The sequence below is a fragment of the Silurus meridionalis genome, chromosome 5 (assembly GCF_014805685.1).
Source record: "Silurus meridionalis isolate SWU-2019-XX chromosome 5, ASM1480568v1, whole genome shotgun sequence".
NCBI classification, from domain to species: Eukaryota; Metazoa; Chordata; class Actinopteri; order Siluriformes; family Siluridae; genus Silurus; species Silurus meridionalis.
The window spans coordinates 10,377,875-10,399,064 of NC_060888.1; the positions used below are offsets into that span (position 1 = coordinate 10,377,875).

The following is a 21,190-nucleotide window of genomic DNA, read 5'->3' on the forward strand; positions in this document are numbered from 1 at the left end:
ATCTAATATGTGTTCATATGATTCTCTGATGGATTTGATCCAAACTGGCTCATAAGGATTTGCATAAACCTCTGAAGTCTATGCCAGCTTGAGTGCATGCAGCCATTAAATCAAAGATTGTACTTTTCACTAAACTTGTTATTAGTAATGAAAATTTAAATTTAAATTTAAAAAAATATGTAAAACCAATGCATTCTTACTTTCAGACTTACGGTTTCTACTGTATGTAAAATACCAGTGTTTCTGTTTCTGTAGATATTAACAGATAGTGGTTAGCATGAAACAACAAGTAAAACAGTATTAAAGGTATTATTTTAAAATGCTCTTTACTCACACTATTTCCCACCATAGAAATACAAGGAATTTTCACTGTGTCCACCATTATGAAGAGCATTCACATTCACTTCATTCAAAAAAAATAAAAAGAGAAGAAAGCTATACTAATTTCCCTAACCACACCCCGTTTTCACACTGTAATTCTGTACTCTGTCATTATGTCTAATAGAGTTCCTCCTGTTACTGCTGGCTAATGGGAACACCATCAATAACATCCTCGACTTAGCACACACAAGCAACCATCCACTAATTAACTGCTTGGTTTGCCTTCTTTCAACTCTCTCCAAACTGGAAACTATACCTCCTTTCTAATGCATCCACCAGGTGCAATTTACTCGCTCAAATAGGTAAACAGTGATCTATAAATCTAAAAAACATTTTCCCTACAAAAAAAAATTTTCACTAAATTAATTTTAAGTTAAAACCTAGAGGGTTTTGACTTTGTTAGATCTGCACAGTATTTTCTGCACAGTATTTTCTTTAATTGTGCAAAACAATGACCATTCACAACTCAAATGCTGGGTAGTTATAATTTTTAAGTGAAAGTGAAACAATTCAACAGTTAGATATGAGCATAAGGTAACACTGAATTTTGACATGTATAGATAGATAATGGGTATTTTATAACATTCTTTGTAAAAATAAAAACCTTATAGTACATCTTCCTAAGTAAAAACCTCAGAGATTACATTATTTGTAAGTGCTGCACTGTAAAACTAATATTCATGTAATTTTGGTCCTTACTATAATCTTCACATTGTGTACTACAGCATGCTGTAAGGTAATAGTCTACTGCTCTAACCTATCTATTATATATTATCTTGTAATGCAAAAACTGTCAATATATAGTTAGCCAAGGATTACCATGAACACTTTCTGTACATCTTTATAAAAATTATTAGATATAAATAAGGATTTGCCTTAACATTGTTCAGTTTATTAATTTCCAAGTGTAAGATCATGATTGAAAGTCTGACTGAAGATTAAGAAAACTATTTAAATTCAATAAATCATTCATTAAATTAAGTTGGATACAAAACTGAACTGATATAAGGTGCCAAAATATATACCCAGAGGGTGTTATCTATGGTCATTGGATTTACTTGGACTCAGGAATGGCAATGTTAATTCTCTTTTTGAATTTTGAGAAAGCAAAAGCCAAAAAGCAATGAGTCCCAGCTGCTCAGAAGAGAACCTCTTGTACAGACCTCTTGCTTCAACAGTGAGGTGTCAGTTCATTGACAGTTTGGCATTCCTAGTCCAGGCCAGACCCTCACGCTTTCACTCACAGACACACAAACACACACACACACACATGCAGTGCTGGGATTTGAGTATCGCCATAAACCAAAGTGACAAAAACGGAGCTGTGAGCATGCTGCTATGTGATGGAGATGCTGGGACTCATCAGGTATCAGAGAATGTAAAAAGTAAAGCTGACACCTCAAAAAGATCCCAGAGTACACACGCACACACATATACACACACACACACACACACACACACACACACACACACACACACCATCTGAGGACTCAAATCAAGTCACTCATTTGCATCCATGGTCTGAGCACTGGTGATCTGACAGGCCGTGATGGTTGGTTGCCATCCCCTCCTCCAGTGCACACATTGAATTCTTTGAAAAGCCTTGTAACCCTGTTCTTTTTTTCTATTCATGTTTAAAGATAAAATAGAAACCTTCATTAAAAAGTTAAAAGTAATGATACAACCCTGTCATTATATAATTTGTGATTAGGCATTACAAAATCATTGTACTTCCTTAATATAAAAATACCTAAAAAAAAATAACTAAACATTAATAATTGATAATAAACTAAAGTTATTTTTTGTCTTTAGGATGAAGCAATTACTAGCATCATTGATGCTTATAATGTGCCATGATTACATCTGTTGGACACAGCACACAGTAAAACCTTTAGGGATGAGTATAATGACTATGCACATAATTAAATGATACAGTTTTGAAATTGATGCTACTTCTTATTAAATTTAATTAAGTTTGCAGTAAATCCAAGTAATCATTTTTAGTTCTTTATTGGCCTTGGAGTTCAAAAATAAAAATTAAAAAGCAGGTTACATTTTTAAAACATTGGGAAAATATGAACTTTATGTTTACATTGCTCACAGAAAATACAGTTATTAAAATTCAGAACATGGAAATACAAGAAAAACATCTGATGTATTCAAACAGCCAGCAAACCTGGAACTAATCAATCTCAATCCTCTCCAGTCACAACACATCTCTGAGGTCAAAGGGTTATACACCAATGTTGTAAGGAAGCCACATACGTCTCAAATGGTAACTTTCTTAACATTGGTTGACATACCTTAAAATCATTTCAAATAATACTGATTATTTTATATACAATATAACACAATACAATGTAACTCTTTAATACATTTTATTATTCCAAGGCACAGCAGTACAAAATAAGAGATAAGACATGTACACAGTAACTATGACAGTAAACATAGCGGGGAAAAACAATATAGTTATATAAGAAAAAATGTGTTGGATGTAGGGTCTTTACAGACTATGGTTGGAATTAAATTGTACATTTCAATTGCATAATGATACACATATAGCAGTTCAGTTAGCTCAGTAAATGTTAATTATAATTCAAATGAAGCACATCATATTAACAATGTTAGCCATGTAGAGATTTTGACTGGACCATTAGTTAGGCTTTAGTTAAGAAAATGTGTGGTCCATTGGTCCATTGCGATGAACTGGAATTCTACTCAGGGTGTATTTTTGCCCTGTGTCCAGAGTATATATTATAGGCTCCTGATCCACCTTAAGTTTGATGAGGATAATGCTGTAAGTTAAGATGAATGAATGAACATTATTGATCCATTTGTCATTTAACAATGTAAAGGAAATTGAGCACTTTTGAATAGTATAAAAGTAAAAAAAATAACCGGCAAGTGAAATTTATTTCAATTCATTTTTATTTAGATAGCACTTTTAACAATGGACATTGTTTCAAAGCAGCTTTACACAGGTATTGTGGTAAGAAAAATTCAATAAGATTGTTCTTTATAATTGTACATTTTGTCCCTAATGAGCAAGCCTCCCAATGTTTCTTCCTTATGCCTTCTCAGGGAGTGTTCTGGATACTTGGCAAGAAAAAACTCCAAGACGGCATAAGGAAGAATCCTTGAGATGTACCAGACTTAAGGGGGAACCTATCCGCATCTGGGTGCTCATGATCTTATAAATGAGCCTGTATAATTTAACTATCGTTTAATGCTATGGTACAGTGATACAATGCTGGTTTAAAATTTTAAATATAAGTAGATAAAAGTATGGATATTTAAAATTATATTATATTTGATAGAATTACATAAGAGTAATTAATGTGATTTGAGGTCAGAATTGGGGTGCTGCTCCAATTCCGTGTGTCATCATCATTAAAATATGTGTATGCTGCCATAATATATGTTATTGTGTGTGTTTCTTTAATGCTTAACAGAGTTAATGTGCATCTTTTTTCTTTCTTGATGCGTAGTGCTCTGACTGTATATGTGCTTTCATGCAATGCTTGTGTTTTTATTTTCCAGAATGTACTGGTCATGCCTAGTTTACATGCACTTGAATTATTGATTGGATGACCTTGTGTAGCAGAGAATGACCACACACTTCACCGTTCATCTCTAATGCAGCCCTGACTGTATATTAGCAATTGATTAAATTGCTGTTGCCTTTTCGAATATAAGTAAAAAACTGTAAAGTGTGCTTGTTATTATATGAAACAATCAAATAGAATTTACTAAAACTAACGCCTGATTTTATTGTAGAAATTAAAGTTTAATTTGAGATCATTGTAAAGGTTCACTCTATCAGGGTTGTTTCCACCACAAAGCATTATATATTTCCCCTGTGCAATTTATGTATATTTAATAAATCATTCTATTTCTTGTTGATTTAAATCATTGCAGTGTTTTGACTAAATCCCTTGTGTATTAGTAACTACAGAGCATAAAACCGTACAACTATGTAATTATGTGATCTTTCATATGCACCAAGAAACCCAGACCAGGACATATCACTGTCTTTAAATGTGAAGATTCATTTTGTATCAGAAACTTCCTCTTAGAAAATACAAACTACAATTCTATTCCACTAAAGATAGGTATAATCACTCTTATACTGCACTTAAGAATCAATTCAACAAACCATAGCCAAATCGACAATAAACAGTTGGATACGAGGCGGTGTTACGTGACTTCAGCAGCCTTTGCGCATTAAAGAGCCTCAGCTGTGCAAGCCCTCCTTAAGCTGTGCATACAACTGACAGATTCTCCCACCATGTAAATAAATTATTAAATGTAATCCCTGCAATCCCTCTGATTGTGCAACTGCATGGGTAATCCACCAGGCCCCACTACACACACACACACACACACACACACACACACAATCCCACCCCCAACCTGCCACACAAGGCCAGTGTTCCATAGGTTCTCCAGAGACCTGGGCTCCGATAACGCAGCGACATAAATTCTATCCCCCGATTAGTATTCTGCTCAGCTGGTGGGATGAAAAGCGATGCAGCAGCCCAAGAGGTGCGCACAAGCACACAAGTCATATATCACTGACAGCCTTCAAAGTACAGGATTGATTGCAAAAAGTTAGCTTTATTTAAAAACAGATTAGGCACATTTCTTTATTTATTTCTCTTGGGGTTTTTTTTCTTTTTTATTGCAGTGTAAGCCAGAAAGTACCAGGCAGTTTGTGGTTATGTCATGTATTTTTTCTCCTTCATTAGTCAAAGGTGTGTATATGTGTGTAAGTCTGTGTCTGTGTGAGCGCATGCATTGTATGTTAGCAATGCAAGAAACTGTACAGCTTGCAATTTTGCCTTGCTTTGTGTCTTCACTACTCTTCATAGATGAGATTTTTAAGTCACTTTAGCACATATCCATCATCTGAGAAAATCTTTAACCAGAGTTTTAAAGGAGAAAAACAAAGATGCCTTCATGCTCTGCAGGGGGGGATAATATTAAATCATATCTATGTGGTGGTTTATAAAAAATATTATTCACATAATCCTGCTGTATTAAAGGTTATAGCATACTACTTTTCCAAAATTGTGTTTATTTTAAATTTAGCAATGCAGTGTTCCTTATGTACTAAAAGTATGTGAATAAAATATTTGCAACCTTGATAACAACCCCAAAACATATTCTGTTTACTAAATCAATGTGTCAAAGATTACATCTTTTGAACACGACTAGAAGCCAACTTGATTTCAGCTTAAAATCCAACATAAGTATCCACAGTGAATTATATAAATAAATCTTTATTTCAGAGACTTCAGCTCATCAGGATCTGAAATACCAAATCCATCACCACCACATTGAACATTGATGCTCCCCAGGGCTGTGTGCACTGTACATTGGTGATTCATGATTGTGCTCTTTTTTGTTAACATTACAGAGGATATCACCTAGACACTCCTCACCAAACTGATAGTAAATATAGCAAACTGCCCTTTTTCAATCCTCACCAGTTTTTACAGGAGGACTATTTCAGAGCTTCCTGAGCAGTTGTCCCAGACTTTAGGAATCTGTAGCAGATTGTGGGAAAAGCTGAGATCATTGGGGTTTCTCCGTCACTATTAATATCTTCAACTATCCACTAGGCAGTTCAGAATTTCATAAGACAGCTTTTACCCTTTCCAGCTATTCTTTACCTTCCTGATGTCTGTGCTGTCTGTGCTGAAACCATCACTGGGCTCTGTAACAGTTTCTTCACTGAGCCAGTCAGACTGCTCAATATGCGGCTGCCTCCCAAACACTTTCCTGGAATAACCAAGACAGTTTACATGTACATCTTCCATCTACACCCTATAATGTTCATTCAATAATTGACTATTACATTACAGCTACAATTTAAAATCAGAGCATTATCTTGTGCACTATATTATTCAATTAGTGTCAGTGCTTATTGTGGTGCTTTGGAAATGGTTCACCCTGATGTTGTAACTTTTAGCCACATATTTTATCTTACTGCTACTTTGACAGTTTTTTTTTTAGCACAACTCTGCTAACAACAGGGAGAGATTTTACACTGAAATTGCTGGATAGTGTACACATTACAGACAGTTGTTTGTATTTTTTATATTCCTGTGCTGTTATGACTACATTACAACACTGCACAGACATTTTAATCCTTTCTCGTGTATGCCATGTAATCCATCCAAATATTGCTCTGATGTCTAGTTAGCATGCACAGCCATGCAGAGACACATGCATGTTCCTCTTGTTCATAATTTTAAATTATTTCCATAAAGTAAGTTTCTCTAAACACTCAGCTGAAATACTTTGCCATGCCTCTTGTACAACTTGCCAAATATGTTCTTTGCTAGTTATATATTACATTCTGACCTTGCGATCCAGTTTGTCCAAAAGAGTTTAATGCAATTTAGGTCCTGAGAATGGCAAAGCCATTCCATGATAGATAATATTCCAGCCAACGGTTTGCTCTCTAAATAGTGTATGGCTAAGTTGGTTGATTAACCAATTAACTGCAGTTGAGATGGAATTGCATGACAATAAAGTAGGAAATGGCAACCATGATCAATACTGACCATGACCATGATTAGTAAATAACTGGTATTATTATCTACATAGGAATTCATAATATTCACAATATTATTTAACTAGCTAACTTCTCCATGCAATACTTGTTTTTGTAGCACTTAAAAAGTTCAATAAATCTGACAGGGCAGCTTGGTAATGTAGAAGGCAATGATGCCACGCCACAGCTCAAATGTCCATGGATCCAAAGCTCAGGTTACTGTTTCTTTAAACTTGCATTTTAACAGTGTCAGGATTTCTGACATGTTTTCTGTTTTCCTACAATCTCTTAAAAGCATGGTGGATTTGGTTGCTCTAGATTGCCTTACAGTGTGTGTGTGTGTGTGTGTGTGTGTGTGTGTGTGTGTGTGTGTGTGTGTGTGTGTGTGTGTGTGCGTGTGTGAGTTTTTGTGTGTGCGTGCATGGTGCCCTACTATGGAATGGCAACATAACCAGCATGTGGTGTTCCACCTAGCCCAAGTTTCCCAGTATGAAGCAGTTACTGATGATAAATGAATGAATTAGTCTGGTAATATCTGCTAGTTTTAATTTAATTCAGACTGCTTTGTAATGTGTCTAAATGTAGCACATTCTCATTTATCATTAGTATTTTTCTTTTTTTTTTTTTGCATCTGCCTACATATAAGCTCTTGTTTCTGTCACAGGTTTGGATTAGTCAGATGACAGAACAATTCATGATAATTTTTGCTTTGAGGAAGCAGTTCGTAAATTTTAACTAAAACTCTTATATGACACAAAAGGTCTTCTACCTACCAACAAATATTCAAGCAGACTCATGTTCTGTACATTCAGACCAGTTCCTAAAACAGATGTCTTTTTTTATAGTGCAAGGAACGATTGCAGCTCTTTTTAGAGCGGCCTTGCTAGTAAAGCTGCATACTCAAGCAATATAAATGCAACAGCTGACAACAGAGCAAGAGAGAGAAAGATGTTGGAGATGGTAAGGGAATAAAGGGAGGAGTTATGCTCAGGTAACCAGAAAGCCGTAAGCAGTGGAGGAAGAGGGGAAGGCAAAAGAGAATGTGTGTGTGTGTGTGTGTGTGTGTGTGTGTGTGTGTGTGTGTGTGTGTGTGTGTGTGTGTGTGTGTGTGAGAGAGAGAGAGAGAGAGAGAGAGAGAGAGAGAGAGAGAGAGAGAGAGAGAGAGAACCTTTGAGAGAAACAGGAGAGTGTGCATGCATTAAGGAGCTGGATTTTCTTGTCAGAAAGATTGGAGCAGGGATTAAGTTATGGCACAGTTCAGAGAGGAATTGGAATTTGATTAAATTAGTCAGTAGGGAAAAGAATATACTGCAAACAAATGAAAGACACAAATATCACAGATAAAATACAAAAAAATCGAATAGTGCACAACAAAAGGGATGCTCCAAATGCTGTACAAGTGAGATTGGGAAATTTATATCACCAGACATCTAGATCAAACCACTAGACAAAATCCTTCTTTTCAGACAAATAGACAGACAGGCAGACTGACAGATATACAGACACACTTAAAAAAAAAATAAGCCTTGTTTCAGCCCCCCTCCCCTGCTGGGTCTCCTGCTGTGCTGTTTTAATAGGGAAAATTAGCCAAGCAGAAAGGTGGATCCTGTTTACTATGCTTGACTGTGCTCTCTGCGCTCAAGCTGGGGAAGCAAGCCAGGGTCCTCTATCTCTCTCTTTCTCTCTCTTTCTCTCTCCAACTGAGCTTAACTCCCAGCTGCTGTCCTGTGCCAACACCCTATAACCCAATGCAAACACACCGACCGAAAAAGACACAACAACCCTTATCCTGACCATGAACTTGACAAGTCATATCTTCAATCAGCTAAACCACTGAATATTAATTCTTATCTGGAATTTATATATATATATATATATATATATATATATATATATATATATATATATATATATATATATATATATATAGTATATGACTTTAATAACAAAGACCAAACATAAATACAAATTGCAACACAATAAATATTACTGTACAACTCTAAGCTAACCTTTCTCTACCTTCCAACCTAAAATGCAAATTAGATATGCACTTTCTCATATCAATCAGATGCCTAAATGACAGTAATTCATATTGTAGGGCAGATGAGAGGCAAGCTCCCAGACTGTTTGTTACCAGTGAGATTATCTATGCACAAAATACTTTGCTCAGTCTGTGGCACCTGATTGTAGAAAAGGCTGCAAGCGCTCACAGAGACTCTGTTATTGGCCGATAACAAATTGAATTTTAATCTCAGGCCCCGTAGTCTTGTGCCGCGTTTGCGTGCACAAATTGTAATTTATATTGTAACACCAAGGGATTTTTTCGACTAGCAAACATGAAGCACACGTTTTTATTTTGCTCTTTTTTTCATTCTACATCTTATCTTTTCTTATACATACATGCTTCCTGCATTACAAACACACACCATCAGTCACTCTTACAATCACAATCTGGTCATCTCAACTCTGCATGCCAATTATCCACTAACTCACTCTTTGTCCAGGAACATCCAGGTCATCTCACATAACAGTAGAAAATAAGTAGAAATAGGAAAAAAGCCAGTCTAAGGCTATGCCCCTTTTATAGTATTTAGGAACAACCCTTCTTTTAGATACTGGGTCCTTCCTGTGGGGTTTCTGAGAGAATCAGGCAGTCCATTTTGGATGTGTGGATTTTTTTTCCACAGGGCGTCTTCCTGTATTATTCTGGCCCTTTGACTGGTTATCTGGCCACTGTCACTTGCCACTCCTAGCATTGCCCGATTCAGTCATTTGACAAATGCACACAAAGACAGCCTCAAATCCCCAATCTGCTCACTGCTCCCCAATTAACCGAAGCCTTACGCACCCCACCGCTGCCCCCTTCTACCACCCCTTCTTCTCCTCCTCCTCCACCTCCTCATCCTCCCTCTGCTTATCAGGAAATTGATTTGCAGGCCTGAATGGGGTATGATTTTTTGGTGCTGAGAGCTGGGGCTGAATGGCACAAGGGAGCCCGGGCCCAGGGACATTTCAGAGGGGGTGAAAAGCGCCTTTGTTCTGGACGCCCTTGAGCCCCGAGACAGCTGACATCTTCAGCACCCCAGCTCCACACAATCTCCCTTTTCACCATGCTCCCTCCTTTTTCTCACAGCCAGGGAGAAAGAGAGAGAGGGAGACACAGGGAAAGAGAGGAGTTGGTGCAAAAGAGTTGCGAGTGAGTGAAGTGTGAGAGGAAGAGGGAGATTTTGGCAAGAGAGCAAAGCCAAGCAAAGTGATAGACTGAGAAAGAGAGAGGGGAAGAGAGAATGAGTGAGAGAAGCAGCAGCAGCAGCACCATCAGACAAATTACGCCTGGCAAATCCACACAGGTCAGACGTGCCTGCTGCAATACTGATCAAATAATGAAATCTGCAGACTTCGTGCAGCTATGTTTCTCACACTACTGCTGCTGCTCATTAACATTAGCATCACCTACAGATCTGAAGCTGTTGGCTGACAGATCAATGTAAGTTTGGGACAGACACACAGGTTGAAGGAGGTAATTAATATGAGAGAAAGAGAGCTGCAAGAAGCATCCCATTTTCAACACATTTTCAGTCAAGTCTCTTCATACATGTAGAGCCATCATAGTTTTAAATTTACACAGTTCATCGCAACTGGAAGATGGGGGTAATGAAATATCTAGACAGTAGAGAATATTTTTTCTATTGTTGAAATAACACTAATTATATAGGAAGGGACTGTGCCATCAGGCTACTAAACATTCTAGTGACAAAATTGTCCTCCATGTAAAATTGCTGAGCTCCTTTTTCATCTTTTTTCGATTTATATCATTATTTGGCCTTACTGTTAATTTCATTTCATTTGAAATGTAAAATATAAACTTTCTATGATCTATAAAGTTATTCTTAATGTCAAACAAATGAGATAAAATCAGTGTAAATCAGGGGTGTCCATTCTTATCTGCAAAGATTGTTTAAATTTTACCAATTATGAGTCACACCTAATAGTTGTTTGAAGTCCAAGAACAATTGATTAAACAGGTGGAATCAGGTGTTGCCCTGGTTAAAATCTGAAGCCACAGTGTAGGATAGCAAATGCAAACTGAATAAATGTTAAAAAAAAAATAATAATAATTAAATAAAAACCAGTAATGTAGTGGATTGTTTGTTTCAACATCTAATTTTCAACCTAAAGGCTTGAATACTACAAGATAAAAATCTAGTGAAATTATTCCAGTTCATCCACTAAGGACAAAAAATTGGGTGAAACCAGGATGTTGATTAGTACAGTTGAAGGACAAATATCATCTTGCTCACTCAGTGTGTGTGGGAGGAATTTCAATATTTATTTTTTTCATCTTTGCCCTTATGTCAGTGATTGACATTTTTTATTTAAGCCAATGCTATGGCTCATGCAGTAGAAAAACACACCCACGCAAAGGCAAAGCAATTAATGTTAGCAATATAATATAAAGATCTTGAAATTGTATGTACAAGAAATACACACTGAGATTATGTGAGCCATCCTCTTCCTAACATGCAGGACATAGTTGTACGCAAGCAGCCGCTTACTGCATCTGCAACTGCTGCTTCTGTGTGTGTGTGTGTGTGTGTGTGTGTGTGTGTGTGTGTGTGTTTGCATTGTACTGCATCCATGACAACAGGGTCAGAGTCTGGCTTTAAAGCTATTATGCTAAGAGACCCCGAGCAGAATACTAATGTGCAAGTCCCGGGGGGGGATCAAGGGAAAGGATCAGTTATCCAGCAAAATGTAACCGGCAGGGCATGGAGCACCAAAACGTAGCCAGCAATACCACAAGAGACGCCCACTTCAACTTACTGACAAAAAAAAAAAAAACTGCCCGTTGTTAGCCAGTGTCTATAGCCGCCTACCTCCAGAACTGAGAGAAATAAAAATCATAATAGAGAACATACTCAAAACTAAATATGTTAAGATGTAAGCTGGAAACAGCCACGCAAAAAAAAAAAGATTTGTTAAACAGTTTTTCTGGACAAAACAATTTACATGTGACGTGAAATATAAATTAAGTTTTCATAAACAGGTGAAGCAGAGGATACTACAGTGAGTTCACTAATGCAAATGTGATTCAACATAACACAAAGGAAAGAATAAGTAGATGCATTTTTAACAAAGCCCATTCTGTGTTTACTAATTAATGTTCCAAACTTGATTTAAATAGTAAAATTATAACTATACGAACCACTATTTTGTTGACAGTCCTGGAAAAATAACACTGAAGATATGACATTCCTTAAGAATTGTTTTAAAAAGAGGTTTTAATAACGTTAGTCAGTCCAGCCCTCTCTCTGAATATCCGGGTGTGCAAAAACGGACACAGTGTGACAGTGTGACAGTGTGCCATTGCCTGGGCACTGCTCCCAGAGGACTGGCACAAGGCCAGTGTGTCTGTACCCTGTGGCCGCCAGCCTGGCAGAATGCCAGCGCACTACTCCAAGCATATCATACCTTAAAACAGCCTACCTCTGCCACCCCCCAGAGTCTGGCTTACACCAAGCCAGTGATGACGCATGACACACTGCCTGAGCAAAACCTAGATAAACCAAATCTCACTGCAACATGTCACTGATCTGTAACAACTTTTATTGGTTCTCCATGAAGGATTAAATCTCGAATATCCGTAAAGGATATCCTAAACCCGTTCAAAAGAGATTAATGGATTAGTGACTATTACAGATATTAGATTTGAGCCAATTAAATTCTTCTGATTAAGTGAAATATGTACACCTGTATATAATTAGAAAATATAATATAATAAAAATAATATGTACATAATTGCAGACCATATTCTAAAGTTGAGTGATAAGTGCTGATTATTATGCTAAACATACCGAGCATACAAAGTTTTTTTTAATCATTATTATTATTATTATTATTATTATTATTATTATTATTATTATTATTATTACTTCTACTACTACTACTACTACTACTGTCATTGTTATTTATTAGTTCACATAACATATCTTACTCTCAATATCACTTTGAAAGGAATAGTGAAAAAAAAAATGAAATAAATATACAGTGTATCTTGGGTCCAATGTAATCTCTATCACCAACTAACTTTGCTTTTGTAATCCAAAGTACTAGATGTTAGGTATAACAGAAAATCTTCCCTAAAGCTAAATTGTAATGTAAGGAACATCTACATCAATGCATATAAAACTGTAAAAGAGTGTTTTATAATTTGCTATTACCTATACCTATTTTACCTATAGAGTTTGACATTTTCTTTTGTGTGAGAACTTTGTGAGAAACAAGTTTTAAATAAAAGGATGCTGTCTGGTTTAGTAATGAACTTGCATTCTTTGTGTTTGCATGTGTTTCTTCTGTGATTTATTTATTGTTTTTCACTTATAAAGATGTTCTAAAAAAACATGATACAAAGTTTGGCTCTAGGGTCCTGTAAATGTGACTCCCATGAATTTGACTGTCCAAAAGTTTGTCCTTTAGCTCACCTTAATACATTATATAAGATAAACAACTTTTTATGTTTGATTAAATTCTGGTTAAAGAAATTTCTTTCTATTGTAATTTTTATATTTATAGACTAAATAAATGCTATGAAAATATTTAAAAAAGGTCAAAAACAATTGCATTTAGAAAATAAATAAACTTGCCCAGAAACACTCTGAAAATATGGAAACTATTCTTAGACCAAAATTGACTGTGCAAGATGCATTTTAAGACCTGTTTCCTTTGATTAACCTTCAGGTGACCTGGCCTTGGGGCGAGGTGGATTCTAATTGTGCAATTACATCTGGGGTGCACTTTTTTTCACTCCAGTCCTCATCACCTTCTCTCCATACCTGACTCCCAATGGAAAAAGGAGAGGAAAGGTTCATTATAGCAGGACCCAGCAGGATATGAGTGGGGGAGCATGCATACAGCCTAGCTGAATCTAATGGAATATCCCATAATGTATTCCCATAGGAATCAGCTCTGACATTATATCTACAGTAGGAAATGCTTTTATTTCTACCCTCATGTAAAAGTTAATGTTAATAGTGGTCTGTTTGAGCTTTTGCTATCTTGGATTTTTTGTGGATAGTGCTTTTTACATAACAGTGTTATATTATTATATATTTTTAAACTTAAAATATTTTTATATTTTAAAATATATATACAGAGAGAGAGAGAGAGAGAGAGAGAGAGAGAGAGAGAGAGAGAGAGAGAGAGAGAAATATAAAGTATACACCCCTCACATTTCAGAAACCATTTTAGAATATATTCTTAAGGAAAAATACTATACAAATGAAAATTGGATATACTTTAATGTAGTCAATGTGCAGAGAGTATAGATTTACTGTCCTCTGAAAATAACTCAACATACAGCCATTACTGTCAAAATAGCTGCCAACAAATGTGAGTACACCCTAAGTGATAACAGCTGTACGTCACTTATCCATGCAAAGCCACATGTTCTATTCATCATGTTCATGTTTTTGTCTGCTTGACAGGACCAAACAAATTTGTGTATCTTGTATTAAAACTGTTAAAATTCGGTGCTTTGAGTACAATTCTCTCATGCTGACCACTGGATGTTCAACATGGCACCTCATGGCAAAGAAGCCTTTGAGGACTTAAAAGGCTATATGGCTATAAGTAGATCGTTAACACCCTGGAACTAAGTTACAGTACAGTGGCCAGGGTCATACAAAGGTTTTCCAAGTCGGGTTCCACTCGGAACAATACTTGCAATGGGTTGATCAAAGAAGTTGAGTCCTCATGCTGTGCATCAGGTGCAGAAGCTGGCTTTAAAAACAAACTTATGAGTGCTGCCAGCATTGTTTTAGAATTTGCTCAGTTGGCTCAGATGGGCAACATAAAAATTACCCCAAACACACCAAGATGACAACTGCCTTGCTGAAGGTGATGGAGTGGCCAAGTATGTCTCCAGACCTGAACCCTATTGAGCACCTGTAGGGCATCCTCATGCAGAAGGTGGAGAAGCACCATGTGTGTAACATCCAGCAGCTCAGTAATTTCAATGTGGAGGAGTGAAAGAGGATCCCAGCAACAACCTGTGCAGCTTTGCCCAAATTCCATGCCCAGGAGGATTAAGGCAGTGATAGATAACGATGGTGCTCACGATCTAGTAAAATTTCGGTACAGTATTCGGAAACGCAAAATATACAACTGCTTGTCATTTTTTTTTAGTTTTCAATACGTTTATTATTATTAACATTTGTGGACATCAACCGTTTACATTTTTAAAACAGCCTGCTTGGTTAAATAATATACAAAATTATATATATATATATATATATATATATATATATATATATATATATATATATATATATATATATAATTGTATTTCATATATAAAATAATATTGTATAAAAAATTTTATAGAATGAATCAAATTAATGCAATACATTTTTATTATATTGATTAAATTAAGTAATCAATAAAATTGCCACAAATTAGTTTGATTAAATAAAATCAAATAAATGGAAAAATCTAATGAAGTAGTTTACAATTGTTAGACATCATTTGGGTATTATAGATAATGATAGTGCTATGGATTATTTAGCGTTTTCATGCAAGCACAAAACAAATTTTATTTCTGGTACAGAGTGAGTAGCCACAGTAAGTTTCTTTTTTATACCCCTGGCATTGTTGTGTATGTTTTAAAATTTAATAATAAAAAAAGCGCTCAAAGTGCAAGGCAGAGACTAAAAAAAACTTGTGTTCTGCCACTTATACGTTCCTGAGGGAACTCGAATTTTTAACTATGTTCTGCACATAAAAAGAATTGCATTTGGTACAAGTGTGTTTTTAATCAAAATTTCGGTAAGAATATGTGTACCATTACACCCTTAGTGCTCAAACTAAATATTAACACTTTGGACACAGTTTCTTATATGCAGAGTGTAGTGTATAGAGTATAGTCATTTTTGTTGACAGCTATTTTGAAGATAATGATTGATACAGTGAGAAAAATAAGTATTTGAACACCCTGCTATTTTGCAAGTTCTCCCACTTAGAAATCATGGAGAAAACGTTTGACCTCTGTAATTGCAAACAAAGGCTACTGTACCAAATATTAACATTGACTTTCTCAGGTGTTCAAATAGTTATTTGCAGCTGTATCATACAAATAAATAGTTTAAAAATCATATATTGTGATTTCTGGATTTTTTTTTTTAGATTATGTCTCTCACAGTGGACATGCACCTACGATGACAATTTCAGACCCCTCCATGATTTCTAAGTGGGAGAACTTGCAAAATAGCAGGGTGTTCAAATACTTATCTTCCTCACTGTAGATAGATAGATAGATAGATAGATAGATAGATAGATAGATAGATAGATAGATAGATAGATAGATAGATAGATAGAGAGATAGAGAGATAGAGAGATAGATAGAAAGATAGATAGATAGATAGATAGATAGATAGATAGATAGATAGATAGATAGATAGATAGATAGATAGATAGATAGATAGATAGATGTATCTGTGTGGATAAGCACATCTTATGATTCAATAGCTTGCAGAACCACCTTTTGCAGCAATAACTGAAATTAATCATGTTCTGTATTTCTTTACAAGGCTACTTTAGATCATTGAGGTATACATGCCTTTGTTTATGCACAGATCACTTAAGGTCTTGCCACACCATACAGGTTGAGGTCTGGACTTTGACTGGGTCACTACATCACATTGGATTCTGTTTATTTTTCAGCCACTCATTTTCAGTCCTGTTGCATCACTTAGTTCATGCACAGCTCTCTTAAGGTCCTGTACCTTTATTTTTACATGACTATATACATTACTTAGATTCAGGGCAAGTCTAGGCCTTGACCTCTTTGTCATAATCCTTAAACCAACCCTGAACAATAATCCTGCTGAAAATTGTCACTGACATTAGAGTAAGCCATTGCCATGAAGGACTGTATTTTGTCTGCAGCAATGATAAGACAGATGGTACCAGGACCAGAACATTGCCCAGATCAACACACCTTTGCAGGTTTACCTTCTTCACATAGTGCAACCTGTTTCCCCAGGTATGTGATACTCACCAGGCTGTCCACATAAAGTAAAGGAAAACGTGATAAATGAATTTCTTTATTGCTCTGTGGTTCAGTTTTGAAGCTCATGTGCCCATTGTAGGTTCTTTGGCAGAATACAGGATCAACATGGGTAATCTGATCAGTCTGCATCTATGTAGCCCCATATACAGTAAGCTGTACTGTGTGTTATAACACATTACTATCAAAGCTAAAATAAACTTTTGTTGGACATTTTGCTACAATAGGTCTTCTCTGGAATTGAACTGAATTGCTCTTTATACCAGAAACAACCCACAAGACAATGACATTTGGAAATGATCTGACAGTCATTTAGTTAACACAATTAGGCTAAAATTCTTACTTAGATCCTTGATTGCAATTTTTTTCTGTATTCAACTTGTCAACATTGAGAATTGATTGGTAATTTGCTGACTAATTTATCCTAGCCATTGACAGTTGCCACTGTAGGAAGAATGGTATTAAAATAATTAAAATGTTAATAAATGTTTTAATGTTATTGTTGATTTGTACAGACAGTACAGTTAGGATTTAGCTTTAAACTTAATCTAAGCATAACCCTCACACAGAAAATAGTCACTCAATATTGAACATGATTTAACACTTCATTTCCGAATTACATTATAAGTCTGGGGTGTCACACTGGTGTTGAAAGTTGCTTTGCCAATTGACAGCTCCAAAAACTACTGCTTATAGTGAGTTTTGCACTTCTTCATGTGTTTTTGTAGATTTTCTCTGTGTTTTCTGGTTTCTTTCTATCTACCAAGAACATGCTAGCAGATGAATTGGCTACAATAAATTGGTATAAATGTGTGTATGATGATCAATAAACTGGAAACAAGTACTTTTCAGTACTCCATTTCTACATGGTACTTAGTGTTATCTCTGGTGGCATTTCTGAATTTAATTGCAATCCATAGTATTAGCATATTTATTTTAATAATTACAAAAAGGTATTTACAATAAAATAATCCCATGACACCAGACTGCATGCATATATATCTTCAGCAATTAATTTAATTTGCAAGGTTCCTGAACTGGGAGAGTGAAATACCTGCAATGTATTATGGCAATATCATAAAAGCACACATTATACAATTACTATGAAAATAATATAGAGAAATGGGAATAAAATATGCAAAAATGTAATGTAATTTATAATTACTCGCCAACATATGGTCATCAGACTAAGAATATTTGAAGACTATTTGCTAATTCATATCAGTCACTCTTCTGTAACTTATAGCAAAACTGCACAGGAAACTGCGGAATGCTTCTCCACCTTGTGTAAACTCACCGCTCTCCTCTATACAGCTGTCTGAGACTGCTGCTCCTTACATCTTAGAGGGTGCAGACAGATCCCCCAGAATTCTTTCTTTCCCCGGACCAGTGCAGAAACCCAAAACTGCCAGTCGTGGCTTCCTCTGCTCCCTGAGTTCCTTAATCCCTATGGGTCAGCAGGCTTCTCTTGTACTTTTTCCCACATCCAAATCAAACACAGGGCCCATAGACAAACACGTTGGCCATCCCACATCAGAACGCCATCTCTCTCTGAAGGCTTCTTCTCAGATCACTGAGCAAACATGTGCTGGATTAAATGTTTCCCCCTATTTGTTGTTTTTCACTTTGAAGGAAACCTCCTGATGGAATCTGGGGTTATGATAACATGGGAAACCTGTGTTCCTTTCACCAGAGTGCAAGACAAAAAGTTAATCTTCTTATAAGAGCTGAAGATGGACTTGCTCCATTTACTTCTGTATTGTTACTTTGTGACTAAGCAGTAACATATTTCTCCATTATAATAATTTCTACAAAACAACACATTTGTAAGGATCTAATCAATACATCAAAACCCATGTTTTATTGGTGTTATTTTAACTGGAGTTTGAAATGGGTAATTTAGAATCCAAATGCTTAACATAAGAGGCGCCTTGTTCGTCTGAATAAAAAAAAAAGGCACACACAATTAAGAGAAGCTTTCACTTTCTTTCTCACTTCCTCCTTGATTAATTGTTTTACAATCATGTCAGCATGCTCCATGTTCCCTGCAGAAAACTAATTCACTGGAGACACTGGTGCAAGCTGATCAGCACAGTGGTAGGCCAGCACTGTATGGTACTATGAATATACAATGTGTTGTGCGTGGAAAATGCTGTATTATTTTCACTGCCTTGTATTGGCATTCAAGTATTATACAAGTGTAAAAACATTTGAAAAACATTTTTGACATATAAAAATTATGTAGTGTTTGGTTAACCTAATATATAGATATATCAGTGGCGGGCGGTCATGGCCAGCAAAGTCTTCTCTGAAGCAGAAGCACCGACCTACATTTACAACCTACATTTTAATATTTGTTCCATAAAATTGTATTCATTTATTCCCAACAGTTTATTCTCTTCATTTTGTAACAATTCTCTTGGCTGCACTGCTTCCAGTACATGTATGTGGATGTTAGATTTTTTGTCCAATCAGATTTCAGGATTTATGTGTGGCCATGTCAATCTAATCTGCAAAGGGCCTGCAAAGTCTGTCCTGTGGGCCCTTTTACCATAGAGAATATTACCAACGGATGTGTTTCTTTAACCAATCAGATTTCATATTCGCTTCACAGCTAGCTGGCCCAGAATAGCGTCAGCATTTTTACATCCTCTGATTTGTTGGTCAGAGGGAAACTGTTACAGCCAAGTTCGACTAGCAAAAAATGTGTGTAGCACACTGCACACATGAATACATCTGAGTTAGACTTTTTTACACCTACAGAGGAAGAGAAATTGATTTGGTCTCGGACTTACTTAAAAATAAATTTTCCAGAAAAGCTAGACATTGTGAGGAGAGGTCGGCAAACCCCGAAGCTGGCTAGCTTGTCTCAGCCTGGGAAAGGGTTTGTTCTCCACTTCCAGACCACTGGTACCACAAGGCTGTAAGGCTCTCTCTCTCTCTCTCTCTCTCTCTCTCTCTTCTCTCTCTCTCTCTCGCTCTCGCTCTCTCTGTATGTATATATATATATATATATATATATATATATATATATATATATATATATATATATATATATATATATGTAAAAATATTTTAAATATTTATACATACAGAGAGAGAGAGAGAGAGAGAGAGAGAGAGAGAGTACACCCATAAAAAGTTTGTACACCTTCTCTATTTACTGTGCATTAGTATAAATAGTACTGAAGACATCCGAGCTATGAGTGTGTGGGGAATTATGCAGTAAACAAAAACTGGTTAAACATATGGTTACATGGTACGGTATATTTTATTCTTCAAAGTAGCCACCTTTGCTTTAATGACTTTGGTTTGCACACTCTTAGCATTCTCTCAGTCAGCCTCATAAGGTAGCCACCTGGAATGGGTTTTTGCCAATTTTAATCAGTATCAGATCCCAGAGGTGTTGAGTGCTTGTTGTCTGCTTCAATTCAACCCAAACCATCTCAACTGGATTTATAGGAGACTGGCTGGTGACACTACCATATTCTAATGCAATCAGAGAATACCCAAAAAACTGATTAACAACTTTCTACACCTTAAATGAATTCTTCACACCTTTGCAATTGGGCTAACCAAAGAGTTGCCTACTTGGTCAGTGCATTTAAGTAGTGGTCCTGCTGTCAAAATACTTAGTCCTAAGAAGTGACACATGTACTCTGAAGTGATGTAGTTGATCTAATTTTGCCAATTAATTACTATGGTTCTCCCTAGTATATGACTCTGGGTCAAAACACAGCAACATATGACTCACCTTAACTGCCTTTGATATAGGTTTCCACTATACCCATGATACATCATATTCAGCAATCAGTCCAAAGATTTGTAATAAGATAAGAGGCTTACCAGTGGCTTACAATGCAGCCAACAGAAGCTCATATACAACTTGTGAAAGTGGTCAGGAGATTGGGTCAGGGTCAGTACATTGCGCCTATGGTGTCAAGCTTCCCAGCAAAATGGCCTGGATAGTCAACTCAAAGTGTAAGAAAGCAGATGAGCAGACTCTACTTCTTAACAAAGCTCTGGTCCATTAATGTGTACAGTAAGCTGTTTTGGGGTATTTTACCAGTCTGTGGTAGCAGTTTTCTGGGGAGGAAGCACAGATGGAGATGCTAAAAAGATAAATACAATGCTCAAGAAGCCTGGCTCTTTCTTGAGATGCTAACTAGACCAACACCTACTAT

General features: G+C 36.2%; 1 long non-coding RNA gene across 1 annotated transcript; it reads right to left on the bottom strand.

Moving 5' to 3' along the window:
• Nucleotides 1–2,454: 2,454 nt before the first annotated feature.
• Nucleotides 2,455–12,262, bottom strand: LOC124386458. Its single transcript, XR_006925928.1, has 3 exons — nucleotides 12,150–12,262; nucleotides 6,057–6,165; nucleotides 2,455–3,176 (listed from the first exon to the last, which is right to left on the bottom strand). It is a non-coding gene; the product is annotated as an uncharacterized LOC124386458 (long non-coding RNA).
• Between the last annotated feature and the right edge of the window lie 8,928 nt (nucleotides 12,263–21,190).